The sequence below is a fragment of the Thermobia domestica genome, chromosome 14, assembly GCF_964235325.1.
Source record: "Thermobia domestica chromosome 14, izTheDome1.hap1.1, whole genome shotgun sequence".
Taxonomy (NCBI): Eukaryota; Metazoa; Arthropoda; class Insecta; order Zygentoma; family Lepismatidae; genus Thermobia; species Thermobia domestica.
Window position 1 is genome coordinate 143,227,907 of NC_137467.1, and position 26,694 is coordinate 143,254,600.

Here is a 26,694-nt window from a genome sequence, read left to right on the forward strand (position 1 = left end):
TTCGATAGTGTCTGTGTAAGTTAACTTATCTCCCTCAAGATAAAACAGATCGTGATATTCTTTACATAAATTTAGAATAGCGGATCGCTCTTCTTCGTTTAAATGGTCTAATCTTAAATTACGTTGCAATAAGTTTAGACGTTGTTCTAATTTACTACTATCAATGTTGCAGTCATTTACTGAACAAATTATTGGAATATTGTCATTTGCTTGACAGTCGGTGACAATTTCAATGTTTAATGTAGGGATGGTAACTTCCTTTTCTTCTTCGTTTACATTTAATAGGCACGAGAAACATTCGTGATTTTCTGCTTTTACCAACGCTTCTGGCAAAAATACACCTTCATCTAATTGTAATTTTGGAATAACTCCTACTCCGTTTTTGTCCACTGCGATTTTTACTATCATTTCGCATCTAGGAGGTATTTTCAATTTTCTACTACTGGGTAATTTTAATTTCAACCCTTGGTCGAAATAAATTTCACAGTTATGTTTCGTGAGAAAATCTCTGCCTAATATTCCCGAATGAGAGGTGTTGACTACTTCGTCTGGCATTACATGAAAAGTATGTTTTATCTCGTGACCGCTAATGAACAAATGAAGATCAATAGTCCCTACTGTGTGAGTTTTAAAGTTATTAAAACCTTGTACAACTGTTGATTGACAACGTCTCACTTTTCTCAACATGTCATCACTTATACTACTTAAATTTACATAGCTGATATCAGAACCAGTATCTATAAGCATTTTTAACCCTTTACTTAGTTCTTTAAATTGTACCAAAATTTTACCTTTACTATCTATCACCTCTTTTCGTGTTTCTTTTGGCTGATGTTCTTTACTTTCAATGTGTGTTCTATTATGGGAACATCTAGTACACCTTTTATTTTCCTTGCAACCATGAACTGAGTAAGATGTTGCAGGCTGCGAACAACATCTTTTTATTCGTTTTCCTGTGGACAGCGACTTTTACAACAATGGGACTTAAGAGTCAGGTCCTCCAAACAATACAGTGTGCTATCTTCGCTGTGGCCAACTTCACTTTCATTTTTGCGGTTAACCGACTTATCATCAGGGGCCTCACAGCAACTTGTACAACAAGTACAAACATCATCATTTAAATATTGCAACCTGTGAGAGGAGCTGTGGGGAGTTTTTCCCCCTTCGTTCCTTCGTGGAACGGCATCGGAACGCACACTTTTCCGGGACTTTCCGTGGGTGAAATGTGCACGATTTTCACCACTTCCGGAGAATTTTCTTGGTGCTTCGTTCGAGCCACCTCGATTGTCGCCATTATATTTGCGCGCGCGACTTTGGCGATTAAAATTACTACTACTACGCATTTGATCCGCATTGCCGGGGAAGGGTTTTAATTTCTGAGAGTTCCAGTGACTCTCTTCTTCGAGACAAAATTCAACAATGTCTCCGAAAGACAGAAGTTCTGAACTTTTCCCCCTTACAATTAACTGCATTCGTTCGTCTGCTAGTCCTTGTATAAAGGAAGCTCTAGACAAATGATCTATTAACGCCAATGCTCCTGATATTTCTTCATCTGTGCACACACGAGATGCTGCTGTTTTCAAATCTGATTGTAATGCATCAATCTTACTTGCCCATGTGCTTATGGTTTCGTGTTTTGTTTGACGTGCTGCAAACAACGAACATGCATAGTATTCAATAGATCTGCGAGTTTCGTAGTTTTCTGTTAAGATTTCTTTAATTTTTGCCCATGTGTTTGTGGCTGTACGCACTAACAATCTACTCCGTGGTTCGCCTATTATTTTTGACTTAATAAACTTAAGTAACTTATTTCTATCCCTAGGATGGACTAGTTCTATCGCAGTTTCACAGCTATCAATGAACTGTTTCAATTTAGCTCTGTCACCCGAAAATGGTTCAGTAATTAATTTCAATGCTTCACCTAAGCTACAATAATCATTGGGATTATTACTTTCCTCATTTGTAGTTGAATTAGTACTTTCTGAATTTCGTTCGCTAGAACTAGTCGCCATTCTGAGGGCGGAAGCTTGTACTTTCTAATTTACAAGAAAATAATAAGATAACACAACAACCAATTTTCCTTCCTTCTTTTTAGATATTGAAAACCCGTATAATTCAAACATGAATTTGTCCCGCAGGACCTCCTCCTCGGAAGGATGAGCTCAATACCTACTGCCCCACAATTTCTAACTTGTATAATTCACGAATGAATTTATCCCGCAGGACCTCCTCCTCGGAAGGATAAGTTATGAAATTTGGGCCTCACAGAATTAATTACTCACTTTTGGCCTAGGACTAGTAGTAATTATCTGTGCACTCCGCGTGTTACACTTGAAACATAATCCTATCTTCAAGGAAACTGCTTTCACAATACTGATAATTTAAATGAACTTTTGTACTCACCCACTGCAATAAGGCGCACTAGATCCTACACACCTGATGTTGACGGTGATTAATGGGTACCCTTTGAGATCCTGTTGCCTAGACTGCACGGGGGCGTTGAAAAGGCAGGGTGTATACTCTGCCGTGCTGCTATTGTATCTGCGATGACGGTGCTGACCAGTGCCTGGCGCTGCTACACTCGGCCTGCTGCTACTATGATACTGCTAGGGGCGTCGAACCAAGATGCTGCAAGTTCCAGTTGGATGCCTGTTGACTCCACCACGCTGTTGTCTGTTTCAAACTTAACTTCCTTCTCTCACAAACTGGTACTTGCACTTATATCCACTGTTTTTGGGGGCTTTTCAGTTCCTTCCCGACCTACTCTTGATTTTCTCAATGCAAGAGTCGCACTCCGGGGAAATCTGGTTGCTGCGTTTGCCGCCACTGTTCTTCGAACTTGTATTTGGATTGTCTTATTAAATTGCTCTATCGGTTCCGCGTGTCTGGTATGATGTTATTGAAGAACACTTCTAACAATGAGAGTGTTGCCTTTGATCCCACCGCTGCCACCAATTTAATTTTGTAATGCGTCGAGCGATCGAGCGTTTCGTGAGATCGCGGATCCTGGCAATCTTCGAGGCTTTCCTCAACTCTAATTGTTAGTAGTGGTGGCGGTTTTTTGTTTTTAAATGAAAAATAACGATTTTCGTAGAATAGATATATAAAAGTTTATTGGTTAAATTGAAAACGAGTACAAGGCCACTCTCGTTTTAATTGTAGTATAAGAACACTATACTTCTGGATCGTATAAGTAATAAATTCACGAATTAAAAAGTTTTATCTAAGTTGTCGTAGTGAAAAGTTCACTTATACGAATGAGATGTAAGAGCTAATGTTCACAGAGTATAAAATTGAAACTTCAGTTCGTAAACTGAAGTGAGTCGAACACACCGATAGAGCAATGTATAGAATTTGGAATTGGAGACCGAAAAAGAGTGAAGTCAGAAACTTGTATTGACAATCTAATCGTGCTAAGTTCAAATGATGAACACACGCAGACACGCGGTACTACATCGATGGGGTTGAGACGTCGACTGACTCTTGGAGAGCGTCTCTAAGGTTTTAAACTACCCTTAGAATTTGGGCGTTGGCTAATTTGCATATTAGCTCAAGTTTACTCTCTTTCTGATTGGATTTCAGAAAGGCGTTCTGAGTTTTTAGTTTTGCGCACAGTGTTCCTATACCCTTACGAGAGGAATTTAGTTATACACAATTCCATATATGGTATTACACAAAATACATAACATTTGGGCTGGGAGGAAGCAGCTGCTCTCTTCTCCTACTCTAAAGTTACTATCTTTTCACTCGGGGTTACACATAAATGTTAACTAGTACCATTCTACATTCTTCACACTCTATAAGGTTTATTCTGAGAAACATTAGGAATAGTCATTCATTAACTCACAGCTGCTTCTACCAGTTATAGATTTACAAAAGCTAATTTACAAGTCTTCCCTTATGGGAAAGGTTTCTATTTAATGTGTTTGCAGACCTATTTTTATAACAGTACCAAAAGCTGAATATTCCACAGTATTGTTCACAACTGTTACTTCCGTTCCTTAGACACTATATCTGTCTCCGAGTATGCAATTGAGTTGGTCTTAGAATTTTCTTAAGGCAGTGCAATTTATTTTAATTGCGCTAAGAAAGTTGAGTTGCAACGTGTTGGCCATCCAACCCCGGATTCCTTCTTACGGAGAGGGTGAGAGAGATGAACTAACATAGCAGCTGGTTTGATGGAAAGCAAGAGGAAAAGAAAAGGGAGACGTGTTATTTCTGTTTCGTCTCTCCTGTTTCCCTGCGACATCCAAAAGAAAAAGAAAATTTTCATATCGAAAATTCGTGTACCTTACACACTTGGCGAGGATCGACCCCACGCACCAGAAGTAAGCGCTCAACCACTGAGCTACCATGGCTCCCTTATTTCCGAGCAAATTAACGGAGAAGCAAAAAAGAGTTAGATTGGAAACCGAACCGTTTTTCTTTGAGAGAACCGGTTTTAAAATCGGAAAACTTTTTTTATGTCCACCACTTTAAAGTGGGCACTGCATCCGAAGTTCCCCATCCAAAATGGAACCCTAAACCTTGTAAGAGAACGCGCTCTAGCCACTGGACTAGAGACGAGGGCTAGATACTATTTTGAACTTGATTCTTATTGTGACTATGGTGTCAAGTACCTATTTCACAAAAATAACAAAGCATAAACAAAGGAGAATCTTCTGTACGATTAGTTCCTGCTTATATAACGATCTCTGCCAACCCTGTCTCAATATAGGAACAACGCATCTCGCGTAGTTCGTCGAACCGCCGAGTGGAGGCGCTATAATCGATTAAACCTTGAACGAAGTGGGGGAAGGGTTGGGTATGGAGAGCGAGAGGAAGAGACAATGAGATCGGAGGGGTACTCCACTAGAGCACACAGAGGAGCGCGGAGTGAGAAGTCGGCTGAACGCGCGGTTGGATCCAAAGAGCACGAGCACATCACAGTGCGTCTCTGAGTGTTGCCGAGTGAAGGTCGGTGTCTCGCACGTGAGTTTGCAAAACACACGACAACACTATAAACATTCAAAAAATTGTCACTATATTGTGTTTATCTTCCGGACTTTTATCATTGTTTTACTTTCTCTTGGAAGACGTCTTTCAAAGGATCGTTTCCATTCCAGTAAATGGTAAGTCACTAACAATTAATTTTCTTTAAGACATCCTTTTTACTTTTATAAATTACATTCGTTCTGATTTTCAATATTCACTTGTATTAACAATATAATGAATGTGCATACGTTGAATAAATGTGCGCATGGGAAGATTTCTATCTTGTGTAAAGAAAGTTATATACCTGACTCTATTATGGAAAGAATTAGCTGCCAAGCACACTTTGTTTTCCTGTCCCGTTCAGAGAACTCTCAGTTATTATTGCATTTTGCGAAATTTTAAATTATATCCTATGAATAAATGCATTTGTTTCTCATTCTACGGTGTACAAGCTACTGTATACTTGTTAATAATATTGGCAGCATCATAGAGGATGGAATTAAGTTAGAAACATCAAGCAATAAGAGAAAGGTGTTATGGGTTTTCTAGGAAGGAAAAGATAACTTTCTACCTATGTCTCAAACTTTATTTCGAATATTAAGAATACATCTACGACAAATTCCCAATCTGTTCTAGTTAATTGCAAAGATTTTGAACGTCATGCGGTACCAAGTACATTGCGAAACAACATAAATATATCTTCGTTCGTTTTTTATGATTTACAGTAGAATCAAATAAATATATTTGTCCAAAATATACACTCACATTTGTTGTACGATGTGAAACATATTTGTTTCTTAAAAAATAATTTTGCCTTGCCAAATATTCCTTTACCTGCCACCTAAGCTAAGATATGAGCGTGCTGTGGAATTTTAAGAAAGATAAGTTGTTAGAAATCTTGGTATGTTGTTATTTTGCTACTGTTTATCATGAAATGATGGGTACACATAAATACAGATCATAACATACAATTCTAAGTTCCCAACAACAATGTATATTATTCCCACCTTCCGTTAATCTTGCCGAGTATCTAAGAGAAATTAGTACGGTCAGCAAAAACTGTAAATACAGATTTAAAAAAAAAATGAGCGTGGAAATGTTATTGTTTAAAAGATACTAGAATTGTCAGTTAAGAGACTTAAAATCACATCTTATTCAGTATAAATTTGAGAATATTGAGAACTGACTTAAACTCCTCTTGCAACTTTCGTTTGGCGTGTACATAAGAACAGAATTGTTATTTAACTTCTAATTTATAACATATATATATTAGCCCTAAATTCGTTATATTAGAATTTCCGGAACTAATTAAAACGTAGTTTACTCACTAAATGTTCAATAATAACACAAAATTCCTTCTTTATAATTGAGAATACATCCACTATTAATAGCTTCTTTATGTATTATATCCGAACTGTCTAGAAAAACATGTTTATACATGTCTGGCCACAAAACTTAACAAGTTAAATGTTCAGGTCTGGCCATAGAAGAAAATGCCATCATACGTTACAAATGTTGTCCATATAAATTATCTTGGTCTGATACTTTTTGTAACAATAACAGATATTGTGCATGAAAGAACGGTTTTGGATGGAGAAAGAATACAGTTTAATGGTATGGACTTAAATGCTTATTTTTCTTTAAGTGGTTGGCGTCATTATGCCACGTGAAGATGTCTGGCAAGTGTCTAGTAAATTAAACACAGCGCGCTACTAGAAAAGAAAAGAAAACTTCATTAAAGGATCATTGTAAAAGTAAATAGTAAAAAAAAAAAAAGTTTATTTATTAGCATGATATATTGGTGTTCAAAATATTATGTCTGAGTGTTCTAATTGGTGGGCTGAGTTAAGTTTAGTATCCCGTTCATCATTGCGGTTATATAAGACGTGGACTTGGATCTGAACCATATGAGCTCCGGCCGGGAATTGAACCCGAGTCTCTGGCTCCGATGATACGTATGCTAACCATATAGTCACTACAAAACTTTGTTCTACTTGTAGACATGTTCTAGCCTACTTACCGTAACGTAGTTAAGTGGGATCACTAAGATAGCAAAGTAAGGCTTAGGTTGTCCAGTTTCTTTTGTATGTCGCTCAGAAAGAATATAACAAATTGCAAATTATAAGTGCTGAAATAGAGAGATATCAGGGATACAACGGTTACAACCATCGGCGCAAATCTGTCTTCAACATTAAAAGGGGGGCGGTAAGATCGTTCCCATAATCCTTTTATATATATCGGGTGATCAGAGCAGAGGTGAGCAGAGGATCGGGTGAACAGAGTTGTCTTCAACATTGGGAGATGGGCAGATTTGAGGCTTATTTTGTGTGTGTGTGTGGGGGGGGGGGGGAGTTGAGACTCATATTATGGTAGATGAATCTGATTTCTGAGGTGAACCTGTTGTATATTATACAGCAAGGGACATCAATTTCATTTCACTTTCCTTTGTGGCAGTCGGACACAAATAATCACATTTCTCCCCCCTCCAAAAAAAAAAAAAAAAAACACATTTCAAATCGGATTATTGAGGGTGACAATCCTCCCACTTCCAAGATTGGGGGACATGTCCCCCTCATCACCTTAGGATTTGCGCCAGTGGATACAACACCTGCATAGTTATATCTTTAGTAGCTGCAATGATATCAATTCTTCGCACGGGAAGGATAAGTTTATCGAAAACATTTAATAAGTATCTTTGAGACCCCTTCCACCTTTACGATGCGAATCAAAATAAAATCTCCTTGAGGTAACTATGTTCCAAATTTATTTGAAAAGATTCAACCGTTTTCGAATGATGATTAGACAAACAACGTCGATTTGAATGTTGATAAAGGGGGGAGAAATATTGATTCTTAAACCCCTTTCTTCCTTTAGAAAGGAATTTTCGAAAAAAAGCTTGAACACGTGTCAACTTACTGTTAATAAGCAGTTCATATGCCAAGTTCCATCTGTTTAACTTGGGAAGGGGAGAAGGGAGGTCGTGACACTCTATTTTTGCAAATTTCGATATTCTTCGCCCCTTAGAATAAGCATTTTAATAAAAGTGACTTGGTAACAACTTGACCAAAACCAAGTTCTATGCTCAAAAATTCGTTTTAATTTGAGGTACAGTGTAAGTTTGTTTAGGGGAGTGGTATTCAAACTTTTTTTTTTTAATATATGCGAACCCCCTTTTTTTTTTTTTTTTTTTTTTTTTGGCATGACACCACTTCGCTACATGCTGCCTTGAAATGGAGCATTTCTCACACACTTCTGCAATCTGCCTATGGATACCAGCAGATGTAGGCCTGTAGCCAACCCAAAAATTTAGGGGGGGCCAGTAGAAGTTTGGGGGGGGCGACCCAATCATATTATACTTCATCACCATATTATAGTTCATTTGCAAGCCTACCGTGAAATTTTATGGGGGCCAGGCAAAGTTTAGGGGGGTACCGGCCACCCTTTCCCCCCGTGGATACGGGCCTGAGCAGGTGTACTGTTTTTAGTTTACAAGAACCGCACCACTAACCTCACTTCTACTCTGGACCAACTTTCCAGACGAGTCACCATTTTGAATGTCCGCTTCTCGGGTATACATGATCAGAATCCGAAGTCCCCAAGCCTGCAACATTATAAACATATTGTTAATCTACAAATAAATTTTCGTTAAGTTACGGTAAATAACACTAAAGTTACATGCTTTGTAACACTTTTTTTTTCAATCACCCCTCGTAGTAACCGATTTACTTCACAAAATGTTGGTACTTTATTTTGCTGTATTTACGTTTAAAACAAGTTTGAAAAGGTGTGCTTAAAAAGGTTGGGAACTTGGGTGAGAAAGGTGGCCGTAAAGCAGCTCACCCTTCTAGAGTTACCCAATTCATATAGACATCTTAAAGATTATTATTTTATTTTTTTCTGGATCTGATGCAAGTTAGCTAATATATTTTTTAAAAAATCAGAAAAAAGTTATGAAAAATTAGGAATGAAAATTAATGTTGAAAGGAGAGAAGAGAAAGTAGAATAGGTTACTAGTTTTAAGTGTCTAGATGAAAATTTGAAATGTGGGAAGAAATAAGAGCAAGAATAGGAATGAGGAAAATCAACAATCGTTGAATGAAGAGTAATAAACAGAAGTGTGGACATTTTTTTACTGCACGGAAAAGATGCGTATAAACTACATAAAAGTGGCAAAAACGGCTAAACTCCATCGTAATGAGGGTATGGAGCAGAATTGAGAAAATTATATAGGTTTAACGAAAAGCTATGACGAAATAGTGGCACACAAATTATTCAGGACGTTACTTGAATAGAAATTATATTCTAGAGAACGTTATAGAATTTAAGGTGGAAGGTAAAGGAAGAAGAGACATAAGAATAGTGAAGTTTTTAATTCTGCGACAAGCGACCTACCATTAATAAGAAGCTATTGATGATGATGACGATGATCCTTCCAGTACTATTTTAGCTGATTTAAAAGTGACATCACTGACATAGACAGAAACGAAAGCACTAATTACAGAAATATCTGCCTAACAACAGACCACGATAGCCACATTAGTTATAAATAGTTTCGTTCTATTACGTTTGTAAAGTACTTTCAATTGTCAGAAGTTGTTGCTTTCATTTTTTTTTTTTTTTTACTTTTTTCAAAGTAGTAAATTCTTCTGTTTCAATTTTCTTTTAAATCTGTACAAAAAATTAGCTTACAAATGATCATTAATAAAACAGACCATACATTTTGTTTTTTAAAAAGTCATCAAATCATCCCTTCCTTTAGACACTACTTAAGTTCAAAGGAAGGTAACTTGTTTTGATAAATTATCAGTAGAGTATCAACAGTTAGAAATGAAATGAAATGAAATCTTTGGGTTTTACGTTCCAAGGTTATGCCAGTTAGGCTAAAGGAGAGACGGTGACGATGAGTGATGAATGAAATGGTGGAATGAAGAAAGTGGGAGGAAACGGGAAAACCCCGAGAAAACCCACGCACACTGTGTTATCAAAAGTTAGAAATCGAATTCGTTGATAGAGGTGATTTTCAAACCGGAAGTGGTAGAAATTAACTATTTCCGGTTTTAATGTTGATCACAATAGAGCGAAAACAATAGTAAAGAATGTTCCATAAAAGAAAGCAACTTTTGAAATGCCCGCCATTTCTGTTCTAATAAGTTGGCAACACTGAACGTTACACGATTTTCATCTGTTGTCTTTGTGGTTGGTAGCAAGGATGTTATAAAATAGAGGATCTGCCCATACGTATCTTCAACATATGAACTCTATGAAGCCAAAAAAACAACCGAGCATCGTCTGAGCCGGCACGTCTGATTGGATACTCTCGTTTCCGCCATGATTGTTGGCTCGAAACATTGCGATCTTAGTGGTGCGGAGTGGGCAGAGTAGGTGTGGCGAAGCTGTGACGTATGGCTTCACGATTTTGTTGTATGGAGCAGATCCTCTATTTTATAACATCCTTGGTTAGTAGTCACGAAGCGCCGAATCGCACACGATCGTCATTTGTTTTTTGTACGCGTAGGAATAAAGGCATTCACGACCGAACAGCATGTTGTCATAGAGAAAACTTATTACAAATGTGGTGATTGTTGTGCAGAGATTGTTTGCAAACTCCGTGGAATGTTTGGTCAAACAGAATTACAGGATTTGGTTCTCTGAAAACCTTGGAGTACTTATGGAGAAGTCATTACATCCATAACGAGTGATTGTGTGATGTGGCATTTGGACTGAGGGCATAATTGAGCCGTACTTCTTCGGAGATGCCACCGGAAACGTATTAAGAGTCTTCATCCCGGCGAAATTAAAATACCGCTAATTTTACAGTAATTATGTGATATCTTCAAATAGATAAATGATAATCGAAATGTGGAACAAGAGCGCCCTAGACAATAATATTTTACCTGAGAAACCGTTATCATGACTCACTTATCTGCTTTCGATTTCGAGCCATTTTGAAAATCGGCATTTATTTCCGCGTTTTTAAACAGCTGAAAACGGAAAGCCACTAGGTGAATTATGATAACGGTACCTCATGCAAAATAATATTGTCTAGGGTGCTCTTGTTCCATATTTCAATCATCTTTTATCTATTTGAAGATATTACATAATTACTGTAAAATTAGCGGTATTTTAATTTCACCGGGATGAAGACTCTTAACAGTGAACAGCGAACGCAACCACAGTATGTTAAGAGAGTTTTTGTGGTCTAAACTGGATCGCATGAATGCTGAGGAAGTATGGTTTCAACAAGACGGCGCAACCTGTCACACATCAATTGCAATAATGGACTTGTCACAAGAGAGGTTTCGTGGCCGGATGATTTGTCGCAACAGTGGCGTTGAAATGGCCACTCAGATTTTGTGATTTGACACTCTGTGAGGGTATTTGAAATTTCGTGTGCACGTCAGCAAACCACAATCTCTTCCAGAACTCAAGACCGCGAGATTGAGCGTGTAATTTCAGAAGTAGAGCTTCAAATAATGCCGAAAACTTATGGAAATTTCATCGAAGGAATGAAGAATGTTCCTGCACAGTCTTGAGGGCATTTGAGTAATATCATATTTCATACATAATCACAGGTAGCATGGACTGCAAAAAATATGTAAATTGCTTAATTTCATCAATAAATTTGTACGTCATTAGGAACTCAAAAGTTGTGTTCTTTGTGGAACACTTTCTACGTAATGAAATCGGTTTCCGTAACAAAATCGATTAATCGTCTCAAGAACACATTTCATCTACATTTTTAACTCTCTACTAAAATCGAAAGTGATAGAAATCTACTATAACTTCCGGTTTCAATATTGCTTTACATAGAGCAAATACGATAAGAGACCGCGAGAATCGATTTTATTTTGGAATCGATTTTGTGTTCTAAGAATAGGAAACATCTTCTCTCTTAACCGTCTATTCAAACCGAAAGTGCCAGAAATCAATCACTTCCGGTTTTAAGGTTGATCACTATAGAGTAAAAACGGTAATAGTTAGCGAGAAGCCCTTTTCTGCAATCAATTAAGCGTGCAAATGATATTTTCCATCCCCGCTATACTCTCTGTACTAAAACCGGAAAATCTAGCACCCGGTTTCAGTATTAATCGAGAAAATATCACGCTATAGAAACCAAACTCCTTCACGTGGTATACTGTTAACACTGTTACTGTTTTAAAATATGGAAAACGAAAAACATGCACTGGTTATTCAAAATTATGCTACGAATAAACAAGAAGAATATGTAGGTTTTCTAAATGGTGCATTTCCTCATTTTGCGAACAATAAATCATACAGACAGGCAGGAAAAAGAAGAAGAAGAAAATTTAGTTATGGGACAGGCAAATGGAATGGTGTTTATTAGAAAAAAAAATAAATAAATAAACTGTACAAAACCAAGAAACTAGGGAACGGGGGATAAATTGAGAATTGTGAAGTGAAGAAAAGCATCGCTGTCTTTTTTTTTTTTTTTTAAAAAAAAGGAAGTAAAGAATAAAAGAATCAGAAAAAAGAAAGTATAGATTCAATTTCTGGAGCTGCACCGCGTAGAGAAATTAAGAGTATTCTCTGTCTAGCGCCTCCGTTCCCTCTCCCGTACTCTTTCCTAAAATCCGCACACCCCGCTCTATTTCCCGTGATTGTTGGTTGTGATTGCATTCCCTCCTGAAAGATTCGCGCTGCCTAGTATAAAGTCCCCAGTGGTTTTCTAGTGGGGGGAAAAGGGGAATGTTTTTAATCAGGCTGGAGATTGGACCGGTTACCGCCCTGAATGCGGCCGAGATTGTTGCTCAGATAAGTGTTGATTGGAACCTGTCAGCTACGAGGGCTCTACCTCTCTCCCCGCCCCTGTTCCCTCACTTCTCAGCACTGACTACCACATACAGCTACCACGTGTTCTAAAGCAACCATTTCTTTTTTTTTTTCATTTTAACTTGTCAGTACCCCCACTTCCCCCCAGTTTCTACTTTTTTTCAATCTATGTTCCTCATTCATTCAGGAACTGATCTAAAAGGATGCTAGTATTAGATACGTGGACAAAAAAAAAAAAAAAAAAAAAAAAAAAAAAAAAAAAAAAAAAAAAAAAAAAAAGCGAAGGGTCAAATCGAAAAAGAAAGGTGTTAGTCAAAAGTAGTTGTGTATGTGTGTGTTAGTGTGTAGATGGGAGACAGCAGTGTAAAACAAGCAAGGCCCTATGTGCTATGGTGTAAATTTGGTACCTATTGAGAAAAACCTGAAAAGCACGTTGCTTTTTGCTTTGCTTTGCTCTGAATTCAGTGTTGCCAATACCTGTATTGGAAGTAATTCTATACAGATAAGTGAGGACACGTTTCTGTAAGGGAAATTAAACTAATATAATATATTTGGATACGATAACATATTTCCAGGAATCCGATTTTATTTTTCTATATCAATATTCGATATAAAACTTTGTATCATTGCTATTATCATAATGGTTTCAATGTATCCCAAACGTATTTATTTATTAAACCTCTAAATTATGTTATACAGGGGTGCACCCACGCAGGGAGTTCACCGAATCCGGACCTGCCCCTAAAACTTTGTAGTTCGACACAGGGGCGGATCCAGGACCGATTTCTGGGGGGGGGGGGCGATGGGTTGTCATACTGTTACTTTTAAGGGCTCCAAACTTTGGGATGGGTTTTATTTATATATAAAAAATAAGAAAGTTTCCTCTTCTGGGGGGGCGATCATATTTTGGTCAAGTGAGCAATATGTCTTATTAAATTATGATATTATAAATGTAATTCTTACTTTCCTCTATTCTAATTCACTGCCTTCTTCGATTTTAACTTTGCGTGTTGTTTTACAGCTATATTAATAGAAAGAAATAAAATGGCGCGAAGTATACTTGGAGAAAAACTGCGCTAATAGTTCTAGTAATGCCACTCGTGAGTCTTCAACAATGAAAACATTTTGTCTAATTCGGTGTGTGTTGGCAACACTGCAGTGTATATTCTGCGCTATATATTCAAACCATTTGTGTCTGTATGGATTTGTGTATGTGAGAGGGAAAGAAAGAGAGTGTGACCGTTCTCAATGTGTCTGGGAACAGAACCAAAGCAAATCTCTCTTTTCGTTTTGTCCTATTAATGGTCTATCCTTAAAGAGGAAAGGTATCAATGAGATTTAGTTAAGATTTATTTATGCATGAAAAGTCTTCATTATAAAACGTATATGCTGTTTGTGTGTATTGGTTATAAAACAGGCTGTCAGAAGATAATATGCAAAACAAGTACGGGTATATTCCGGTCATCCTTTCAATCCCGCTCTGCAATATATTTGCACTCAACGATTTTCTCAAGCTGCAAAGCAGTACATGCTGCAGGGTCCTGAGAACATATATATATATGAACATTTTCTGTAATTATTCTCCACCTCAAACTCAATGTTTGCAAGGGCGCCGATCCTGGGGCAGGGGGACCCGGAACCCCCAAAGCTCATGTGGCCCCCCTAGTGTATTTATGAATATGCACTATTTGGCATAATTTGAATGCAATTTGTCTTAACATCCTCATATATATATACCTTCTGCGTCTGAGTGCCCCCCCCCCCGTTCACATTTACAGAGAAATCGGCGTCCTTGCTTGTTTGCTCTTCAACCTCATTCTCACTACTATAATGACAGCGAGTACTCGTGAAGCCTGAGCCCTACACCAATCATACAACTAACTGCTTTACCTCACGTGTGATACATCGGAAGAATTCGGCACGATTCGTGGAGTTGTCTTCCGAACATACACTTGCAACAACAGAAGTGCATCAATAATTTTCAACAAATCATATTTGAAAGTGAGTAAATAATCTGTTTTCAAAAAAAGAAAGAAAAAAGAAAAGAAAAGAAAGAAAAAGAAAAAAAAGAAAAAGAAAAAGAAAAGAAATACTTTTAAAAATCTATTTATTCATGATCAACAACAAAACCACAGGGCGAGCTCTCATATACAATTAATTTATAAATTCTTGAATTTTCATGTAAATCGAGTGCTTTTCTTTTTCGTTTTGCATATATAGAATTTAAAAAAATAGATATAATTATTTTTATCCTTATTTTACATATTATGTTTTTATGTTTAAGAACAATACAGAGTAGTTAAACCTAATTCTTTAATGATTTATGAGAAACAAAAAAAAAAAAAAACTAAGAACAACTATGCATAATACAGGGTTATTACAAATGATTCATCGGGTTTTGCATGAATGTATTTCACAAAGTATTACATACAAAATAATGATTGATACATCATTTGAAGAAGCACATTTTAAAGTTTCTTACATGTCATTACCAATGTTCTGCGTGCGCTCCTCGTGTTACACGACACACATCTATGCGGTAGTCAAGTTCAGCCCATACACATTCGATCTCTCCACTGTTTCCTCCGGGACAGGTGGTCGCATGGAGCTTTTTTCTTTACAGGGGCAGCTTGTGTTCTTAAACTGTCGATACCATAGCAAAATGCTTTGGTGGGTTGGTGATTGTATGTTGTACTGTCTTCGGAACGCACGCTGCACGGTGGTGACGGATTCTGTCTTCACATCATCACACAAAATGTTTTCTGTTGATTATTCGCCATTTTGCAAATTGTTATCACCCTGCCACCTGGTGAGTCACAACGGAAGCTGCAATGACATAAACAAAACTTCAAAGTATTCTCTTTCGATTGGTTATTAGTACAAATAAGTGAACATTAAATATTTGAAGTTCTAAGACTTTAAAAACCCGATGAATCATTTCTAAGAACCCTTTATATCTAAATGTAAAGAAATATACAATAAGATAAAAATAATAAAAACATTTTTAAAGATTGGAATTAAGAAATTACTCTCTTACAACAAGTAGATAACTAGCAAAGTATTTTACTTTTTGTGTAATTAAATTTATATTGTTACTAGAGAAAAAACACCTTATGAAGTTCATTTTCGGCTGGTAAAGTGCCAATGGCCGACAACATGTTGCTACGTTGGGTGGAAACAGCTATGCACTGTATTAGGAAAGATCTACAACAAACTTCACCAGAAATGCAAGAAATATGTCTTTCTATTTCCCTAATATTCAAATGTTGGCAGCATTAATGTCAAGTTGTCACTGTTTCCATAAATGCTATTTTCCCACAAAACGAGAATGTAGTTAGTTCACTTTGGCTTCAGACAGCTCAAATCGCCGTATGAGAACTAGAGGAACGTAACTCCATTTTCGTAGGTTTAAAAGGGAGCGTGAAAACAGTTTTTTTTTTTTTTTTTAGACAAATGCCGTTTTAATAAGACGGAAAACACATTATTGCATAGCAGGCAAGTCAATGACAAAGTCAACTTCAATAGCACTCAAATAACACCAAGTGGGGCTTTCAAATTTATGTTCATAATCCAAGAAAACCAAATTTCCATTCTTGGAGTTACATTCCTTTGGTTCTCAGATGACGAAATATAAACTTCATAATAAGCTACAAAATGCTTTTAAAAAGATTTTTCCATATCATAGAACTTTATGTCACAACGAACAAAGCGTACAAACTGACGCAACGCTCACATGAAGCCCACTTCCCAATGGCCACAGTTAGTGTCAAATTGTTACCGTTTCCATAAATGCTAATTTCCCACAAAACGAGAATGTAGTTAGTTCATTTCGGCTTCAGACAACTCAAATTTGAATTTCATAATAAGCTCCATAATGCTTTTACATTTTTCTACATCAAAGAAATTTATGCTACAACGAACTAAATGTAGAAACTGATGCAACGCTCACATGAAGCCCATTTCCCAATGGCAGCTGTTCGTGTCAAGTTGTCACTGTTTCCATAAATGCTAATTTTCAACAAAACGAGAATGTTCTTAGTTCACTTTGGCTTCAAACAGTTCCAATTTAAACTTAATAATAAGCTGCAAAATACTTTTAAATTCTTCTACACCAAAGAGCTTTATGCTACCACAAACTAAATGTAGAAACTGACACAACGCTCACATGAAGCTCATTTCCCAATGGCAGCTGTTCGTGTAAGTTGTCATTGTTTCTATAAATGCTAATTTCCCACAAAACGAGAAGGTAGTTAGTTCACTTCGGCTTCAGACAACTGACTTGAATTTCATAATAAGCTCCATAATGCTTTTACATTTTTCCACACCAAAGACATTTTTTGCCACTACGAACTAAATGTAGAAACTGACGCAACGCTCACATGAAGCCCATTTCCCAATGGCAGCTGTTCGTGTCAAGTTGTCATTGTTTCTATAAATGCTAATTTCCCACAAAACGAGAAGGTAGTTAGTCACTTCGGCTTCAGACAACTCAGACTTGAATTTCATAATAAGCTCCATAACGCTTTACATTTTTCCACACCAAAGAAATTTTTTGCCACCACGAACTAAATGTAGAAACTGACGCAACGCTCACATGAAGCCCATTTCCCAATGGCAGCTGTTCGTGTCAAGTTGTCACTGTTTCCATAAATGCTAATTTCCAACAAAACGAGAATGTTTTTAGTTCACTTAGGCTTGAAACAGTTCCAATTTAAACTTAATAATAAGCTGCAAAATACGTTTAGATTTTTCTACACCAAAGAGCTTTATGCTACAACGAACTAAGCGTAGAAACTGACATAACGCTCACATGGAGCCCATTTCCCAATAGCAGCTGTTCGTGTCAAGCTGTCAGTGTTTCCATAAATGCTAATTTCCCACAAAACGAGAATGTATACAGTTAGTTCACTTCGGCTTCTGACAACTCAAATTTAAATTTCGTAATAAGCTGCATAATGCTTTTAGATTTTTCGACACCCTATATGAGATTGTTTAGGAGTTCATAAAATAAACAATAAGGAAAAAAGTAACTAGTACTTCAGTATCACAAATTGTATAGATTATTTACAACAACACTTCGTAATGAAGCAAGGTCTGACGTTAATTTATTTTCTCTCTTTTATTACTTCTACACAATTTTATCAATATTGTTTATTTGTTCTCATATGAACAGATGACTATATTACGTTTATTTTGAATCATACAGAAACGAAATTGAGGTTTGTGAATAGAAAATTATTTATGACCAATTATATCTCTATAGCAACCATGAATAAATAAATAAATAAATAAATAATCACCAAAACAATTTTATGATATAGCATTCAACAGTTGGAAAAATAAATTATGATCAGAGATTAATATTGTCTTGCTAATAATCAGGAATGGTGTTTTTTTTTTTTTTTTCGATTGCGTGCAGATATTTCTCTATTGAGTGTATTTGGATTCCAATTAAAATTATTACATTTCGCTTATTGTGTATGGGTATAAATAAAATAATAGATGTCTTTGTCGTCCAGTATTACACAATACATTCAGTTGTTTATATTGCTTTAATATTTAGCAGTAATTCCCAGAATTTTAATTTCCCTGGCGGTGTCGATATGTGAGAGAGTATATTGTCTTGTGTCTTTCATTGTTTTGTACAATAATAGAATGTAAAATACTAGTTATAGAGGGAGAATAGAAAACATAATAAATATATTATAGGTTTCAGTAATTCCCAGCGGGCACCAAAGGGATAAAAACTCAAGAACAATAATTATTACACTTGTAGAAACATGAGATTTCAATCATTTCCTTTGGAGTATTAATTTCTTTATTTCTAGAATTAAACTTTTTTTTTTTTTTTTTTTTACTTTTACGTCCCATGGTTTTGCCCTTTAGGCTAACGAAGAGAATGATTTGTGACAGATTTGGTGGAATGAGAATGTGGGTGGAAATGAGGGAACGCAGAGAAAGCCGACAGCACAATGTTGTGCAACTCAAAGCCAGTTGGCATGGTTTCGGATGAAGGACCCTTCGCACTAGAGATAAGAGCTCTACACCTTTCTTTTCTGTATGCCCTTATATCACATGACATAAAGGAATAAAATTTAGAGAATCTGAAGAGAAAATCAATAAAATGTTAGAAAACTTAAGAAAAAGCTGTGAAGAATATGGAATGAAAATAAATGTTAGAAACACAAAAGCCATGGTGATTGGAACGAAGCAGTCGGTGTCAAATATAGAGGTAGGAGCAAAGAAAATAGAACAGGTAACTAGTTTTCGATACCTGGTTAGTATTATTAGTGATGATATGAAGTGTGAAGTGAAATAAAAGCAAGGATAGGAATGGCGAAAGAAGCTTTTAGGAGGGAGAAAATATTATTTTGTGGGACCTTGAGTAAAGAGTTGAGAAAAAGACTCATAAAATGCTTCGTGTGCAGTATTGTACTGTATGGATCAGAAACATGGACATTACACAAAAGTGATGAAAAACGACTGGAAGCTTTCGAAATGTGGATGTGAAGAAAAATGATGGGTAGAATTAGCTGGATCGAGCGGTAAAACGAACGAGAAAGTCTTAGAAATGGTGAGGGAGAAAAGAACAATTTCAGATATTACTAAGAAGAGGAAAAAAAAAACTGGTTGTGATATTGGACAAGAATAAACTGTATCATGAGGGGCGTGCTAGAGGGTAAGTTGGCGGGAAAGAGAAGGAAGGGGCGAAGGATACTACAATGAATGGACGATATCAAAACAGAAGAATCCTACTTGAAGACGAAGAGATTAGCTGAATACTGTGGAGGATGAAAGCTTCTCAGTTGCAGCAAATGACTTACCAATGATGGCAGAATACCTATGATGATGATGATTATACCATATGAATGACTATAATTACAAAGGATTGCAATTTATATTGAAATAAGTATTACACTACAGAGCACAAAGAACTACATTAGTCATTAGTTTTGAATAAGCAGAATTATTAAGAAGTTATATTTGTAAGTATTAAATAAAATCCACTTGTGACAACTTTCTAGCATATTGTAGGAAATTGTAGCACTTTTTAAGAGAAATGAAATATGCCCATTTCGTTTAGTTTGCGGGGGCCACTGATATTTTGGTAAAATAAGGTGTTTGTAGAGAAAACTGCTGATGGTAGTCGTTGAGAAATGAATCTAGCATTCGGCAAAAGAAATCCCAATTTTTTTCGTGGGAAATACACGTTATTAGATGCAATATAATAAATTTATCAGGTTGACCACATAAGGAATAATCTGCCTGCGTACCATGTTTGCAAATAGTCCAGATTTTTTTTTTAAATTTAGAACTTTTTGACTAAAAATATTCTCAATTTCCTACTTCACGGCCGCAGAGAAGACAAATAATAATTTATTTGTATGTAAAATAATATCTTCGTATTTTGCCACCTCAAAGAACTTTCCAGTGTAGTGGTAGTCTGCTTTCTCATATCCTCCCTGCTTCTGATTTTAATACATTCTGTAATATAACTAAAAAAAAGAAAAAAAAAACATGAAATATCACTAATCAGTAGATTCCATCGAGCTGGACAAAAGGAGATGCCTGAGAGTAAATCCTTATGCATATTTTTTGAGAAAATGAACCAAAAATTGTGGCCCTAAAAATATGTCATTCGTGGTTAATAATAATAGGCTTCATAATATGCCACGTACTAATGTGAAACAGATACTAAAGCACCCAAACGTTCATTATAACACATCAAAAGGACAATATAACACTATGGTTAAATGAGATATAAGAACCTAAAATTATATTTTAATTAATGCTTTCAAAGTTATACATATTACTTATTATTAGTGAGATTTTAAGTATCTTTCAAATAATGTTTCCAGAATTGTACGTATTTTTATTATTAACATGATTTAAAATATATTTTAATTAATGTTTTCAGAGTTTTACGAATTTCTTGTTATTAGTATGATTTTAAATATCTTTCAATTAATGTTTCCAAAGTTGTACATATTTCTTGTTATTATCTGATTTTAAATATCTTTCAAATAATATTTTCAGAGTTGTATATTGTTTAGGTACATTTCGCCAGTCCCCCAACCTTGAAATTTCGAAACAAAACCTATGCCAATCGTTTGTGCTACATTTGTACCGGAATAAACCGCAAAAAGTTTTGTTTGTACCACTTTCGATACAAAGTTATAAAAGTTTTAAAGTGGGGGATGTGGAAACAGCAGCCTCCTGCCGTGGGATTTCGAAACAAAATCTACGCCAATCTTCTGTACTACGTTTGTACCGGAATATACCGCAAAAATTTTCGTTTGTACCACTTGCGGTACAAAGTTATAAGAGTTTTAAAGTGGGAGCTGTGGAAACGGCAGCCCCTGCTTTGGAATTTCGAAACAAAACCTACGTATGCCAATCGTTTGTGCTACGTTTGTACCGGAAGGTACCGCAAAAATTTTCATTTGTATTACTTTCGGTGCAAAGTTATGAGACTTCTAAACTGAGGGCTGCCGTTTCCACAGCCCCCACCTTGGAATTTCAAAACAAAACCTATGTCAATCGTTTGTACTACGTTTCTACCGCAATGTACCGCGAAAATTTTCGTTTGTACCGGAATGTACCGCAAACATTATTGTTTGTACCACTTCCGGTACAAAGATGAGAGTTTTTAAACTGGGGCTGCCGTTTCCACAGCCCCTACTTTAAGACTCTTATAACTTCGTACCGGAAGTAGTACAAACGGAGAATTTTGCGGTACTTTCCGGTACAAACGTAACACAAACGATTGGCATAGGTTTTGTTTCTAAATTCCAAGGTGTGGGGGGGGGGATGGGAAAATGTACCTATATTGTTATATATTATGATGTTAAAGATTTTTTAAATCATGTTTTCAGAGATTTGCGTATTTCTTGTTATTAATATGGTTTTAAATATCTTGTAATTAATGTTTTCAGAGTTATACGTATTTCTTTTTATTAATATTATTATAGACTAAATGTCTTTCAAATAATGTATTCGGAGTTGTGTGTTGTTTATATATTATGATGCTTAAATGTATTTCTAATGTTTTCAGAGTTGTACACATTCTTTATTATTAACATGATTTTAAATACTTTAAATTAATTTTTCAGCGTTATACGTATTTCTCGTAAAATAAAGCAGCCCAATTTATCCCCATGTAAAATACCCGTAAAATCCATAAAATTCTAGGTAACAAGTAGGAAAAAAGACGTTTGAGCGAGTCAAAATCAAAGTTATAGCGTAAAATTAGATCTAAGGATGCTGGGAGTCAAACATGATAACGTTTGCTGACACAAGCTTTCGTTTCTGTGACGATTAACCTCAAGTTTTCTAGCTCTTGAGATAGTCTGAACTTAGCTTGAATCCATTAATAATACCCTCATTATCTACATTACCACATAGCGTGTATTGTGTTAAGTCAATTTATCATAAACACATATGTTTTTTTATCCTATGTAAATTATATTATTGCTCTCTACCTAACTATAGAGTCTCATTCATAAATTCAGCCAACCCTATTTGTGTTACCATTTTAATACATATGGCACTTGTGCGTGTATATTAACGGAAAACATGTATTATTTAGTGTTTTCTGATAGGAGGACACACGTGGCAAGTGTCCTGAAAATTCTATGAATATGTAACAGGTTGTTTACATTGTCATACAACACACACGCACACACAAAACACATACTAACACACATATTCACGAGCGCCGAGGGGTGGGAGGAAGCAAGAGACGTGTATTTCCCCAGGTCTCGTGGAGATAATGCGACAAGAGACTTGTGTTTTGTTAATAACCAATACAGAGAGAGAGAGAGAGAGAGAGAGAGATTCAGAGGTGTCCTCGGTGTTCTCGTATCAGATGCTGCTTGACAAGTAACACGCTAGTTTCTTTCAAAGGAGTCTGAATCCACAATTTTAAACGGATGTTGATTGTGTTCGCAGCTGTTCTTTATTTTATTCACACGCACGCGAAAAAGTTCAATAAATATGAAGAATTATATTGTTAACTGCATAATTAATCAATTCCTTTTTTTTTTGTTACATAATTTTTTCCGTATATCTACTAACAGAGTGACGTCAGTGGTAACGGAGTGGTTCTTTACTAGCTTTGCGGGGGAATGAAAGGTTTGAAAAATATCTATTGAACAGCAATCGAACTAAAACTGAAATCGAGATATCGATCTCTCATGGTGGCATGGTGTAGGAGACCCAGTAATAAAGCGATCATCTCTAATGGTTGCGTCCCTGATACGATCCCAAATGCGATTGCCATCATCCCAAAGCAAAATTTAGGGACACTTCTTGCAGCTAATGACAGGAGAAGTTAACCAGTGGCCATTTTTCCTTGTCTTCATCCCGGCGAAATTAAAATACCGCTAATTTTACAGTAATTATATGATATCTTCAAATAGATAAAAGATAATCGAAATGTGGAACAAGAGCGCCCTACACAATATTATTTTACATGAGAAACCGTTATCACGACTTACTTATCTGCTTTCGATTTCGAGCCATTTTGAAAATCGGCATTTATTTTCGCGTTTCTAAACAGCTGAAAACGGAAAGCCACTAGGTGACTTGTGATAACGGTACCTCACGCAAAATAATATTGTCTAAGGCGCTCTTGTTTCATATTTCAATTATCTTTTATCTATTTGAAGATATCACACAATTACTGTAAAATTAGCAGTATTTTAATTTCGCCGAGATGAAGACTCTTAATAATATAATATACGTGAGTGTCTTTGGTGAAGAGTGAATCACATCTATGTGTCTCGGATTCGATTCCCCGTGGAGGCACGCGTCGAAAAAGTGTAAAATACTTTTTCAGGCGATCCATCGTGAACGAGGTTTTCCTGGGCTTTCCTCATTCACACCAGGCAAATGCTGGGGTGCTACCTAACTTATAGGTCCCAGACCGCTTCCCTCCTTCCCCTTTCCGGATAGTGGGCTCGCCGCAGGACGTCATTCCTCATACGTGACGGGCTAAATGGCCTTAGATGCCGAAAGCCCAGAAATCTAAATCGTAAATCCAAAACATTTATGTAATTGATAAAAGGAGAGTGAAACAATTTGAATCATATAGGCCAGTAGTTCTCAAAGTGGGGTCCGCGGGACTTAGCCAAGGGGTCCACGACGCTTAAAGATTGAAATGTGTTATAATAATAATAATGGAACTCACAGCTGTTATGCAAGAAGTATTTTTTCAGTTACTAAAAAAAAGAGCAATTAGAATTTATACCTACGTTTTTAATGTGTTCATACTTTATTAATTCCTGCCCTGTAAATATGAAGAGTTGTCTAAAAAGGCATTGCAACATTTCATGCCTTTCCATACCACTTACTTATGTGAGCAGACCATTTCTACTCTTTGCAGTATTAAAACCTCAAAGCGAAATCGCCTTAATGTGGAATCGAACCTAAGACTGATGGTGACAAAACTTATTATATATATAAGAGTTAAGGCAATTAGATCTCGGATGTTTTATCCGTTCCTATTGGAGAAGTTCTGTCTCCTCTCCTCCCGTGGGCAATCTTTTCTAGGAATTGAGCCTTTAATAAATGATTAGAGCATAGAATAATGAATAATTGTTGGTTGAATTGAATTTTAGCGTCCTTTTCAGCAACGATGCTATATAAGACGTAGACCTACAACTTCATGTGGAATACAAACGACACCAGCTCCCACCAAGAATCGAACCTAGGTCTCCCGCTTCGAAGACGTTAACCATATAAACAAGATGAAGGTCTAGAATAACGAATAGGAACTAGTAATTTTTGCTATTCTTTACCTATGATTTGAGACACAGGTGACTAAGAACAACACGACAGAGAAGCAATAGTCAATTGGTTGGAGATGAGTGTCCCCTTTCGGCACCGTGGATTTGTTAAGCGTGAACCTACAGTTTAAGATGAAATCCGATTCACAGTAATGTGTTCAAGTTTGAAAGCTCTCCCGCAAAGAAGGAATAGTGCCTGGAATAGAAAATACCAATAGATGCAGTATAGTTCATTTCTTCAACTGAAGTGCGATTCGTATATAAAAGTGCTGCCTTCTACGTGATATCGGGGCTTGTGCCATAAATAAGTCACCGTTCGAGAGATCTTGAGGAAAACACCCCGCCAACTAGAAGCCTCATTTCAAGCAATTGACAGTCGCTTGTCAATTCCACGTCGAGACTTAGTTGCCACCTTTAAGAGTCTTCATCCCGGCGAAATTAAAATACCGCTAATTTTACAGTAATTATGTGATATCTTCAAATAGATAAAAGATAATTGAAATACGGAACAAGAGCGCCCTACACAATATTATTTTGCGTAAGGTACCGTTATCACAAGTCACCTAGTAGCTTTCCGTTTTCAGCTGTTTAGAAACGCGAAAATAAATGCCGATTTTCAAAATGGCTTGAAATCGAAAGCAGATAAGTGAGTCGTGATAACGGTTTCTTATGTAAAATAATATTGTCTAGGGCGCTTTTGTTCCACATTTCTATTATCTTTTATCTATTTGAAGATATCACATAATTACTGTAAAATTAGCGGTATTTTAATTTCGCCGGGATGAAGACCCTTAAGTTAATGCTCGATTCCCTGTTTCCAAGACCAGCTTCCTTGTTCTTACATTGCCTGATATCTGTTTTATATTAACTGTAGAATTGGGAAGAAAAACCAGACACAGTGAGTACTAAGACGTTGCAACCCCGCAAATGCGGTCAAAAGAGAGATGGAGTGAGGAAGGGATGGTGTAAAAATCAGCCTGAACACTAGAAAGAAATTTGTCGAACCGCATTTCTGGTGAGTGAACACTATAAATTACAGATATTTCCAGGACAGCCTGGCTTCTAAAAGGGAGAGTGGATATTCGAGTATTCTGGTCTAATAAATCCGTAGCTAGAACTAAGACAGAGGGAACCAAGATAATTTTTGAAAAAGTCAACTTGAGTTCGGTTCACATTCAAAGATGCATGCCAAACTTTCAGAAGGGATTAAAAGGGGATGTGGGGGGCACCCATGTTCACCCCCTAGTTACTGCCCTGTACCGAAATAGTATTTCTGGAGAATTAAAGAGAAACTAGGCGGATGAATTTGTATTAACAAGATTGGACTCATTAGTCATATATAGCGCGCTGTTCTGTTCTGCATAATTACGCCCTCTATTTCCCGTTTGACAATTACTACACAACGTCTGCCCTGTTTTTCTCTAATTATTGCAGCAGCTACAAACCTCTCTTCCCCTTCCGCGTAGTATCCGAAAGGAAGCAACAAAAAAAAAAAAGTAATAAGGAGGACAGGAGAGGAAATTTGGTCACAGATTTACTAAGTAAAGGGGGGTGGGGTGAGAGGAAGAGAGAGAGCTCGGCTATCGGGGCTCATTACCGGTCTACACCGCAGCATACGCGAACTCGTGATAAAGCGGGTAGCCGCACTCCAGTAGTAATTAGACTGGCTTGGGCTATCGGAGTTAGAGACGGGAAACCAAGGGCGTGCGCTGCATCAGGAGGAAGACGGGGTGGGGAAACGGTGACTGGAAATGAAATGGTAATTACAAAAGAGATTTAATGTTGACACTTCCCCTGTTCCTCCTGTTTTGTTTTCTAATCTTTCCCACCTCCTATAAGCATGTTATCCTTCCCCTCTAAGCAATGGTATTGCATTCGATATCCAAACATAACTGTCTTACCATTGCCTGCGTGATGAAGTGTTAAACCAAACTGTTTGGCGTTACAGCGGTGCGGGTTCTAGTTGGTAGATGTGTAGTCAGCACATCGTTATAATTTATTGCTTTCTAATCCAAAGTACAGAGTGAAACGTGTTAAGTTGGCCACTTGCATAGCTTGATCTTATTTTAGTAGAACCTGCATTTTCCTTTATGTGTTGCTTATTATTCTATAAGTTGGTCACCTACCTAACTTGGTCCCA

The 26,694-nt window shown here is 36.7% G+C and overlaps 1 protein-coding gene and 1 long non-coding RNA gene across 3 annotated transcripts in view; one reads left to right on the plus strand and one right to left on the minus strand.

Moving 5' to 3' along the window:
• The window catches only part of LOC145670371 (uncharacterized), a 508,027-nt gene that overhangs the window by 126,544 nt on the left and 354,789 nt on the right, over positions 1–26,694 (minus strand). The window contains exon 2 of one of the 2 annotated variants that reach the window (XR_014128293.1): positions 12,219–15,591. The exons of the other annotated variant lie outside the window; for it this stretch is intronic. This is a non-coding gene — a long non-coding RNA (uncharacterized LOC145670371). Of the gene's footprint in view, positions 1–12,218; positions 15,592–26,694 lie in introns of those variants that run through there. 2 annotated transcript variants of the gene reach the window in all.
• Positions 4,848–26,694, plus strand: part of LOC145670369 (LIM domain only protein 3-like) — a 437,118-nt gene continuing 415,271 nt past the window's right edge. The window contains exon 1 of the mRNA XM_081738973.1: positions 4,848–5,111. The gene's annotated coding sequence lies outside the window, so the exon portion shown is untranslated. The remainder of the gene's footprint in view (positions 5,112–26,694) is intronic.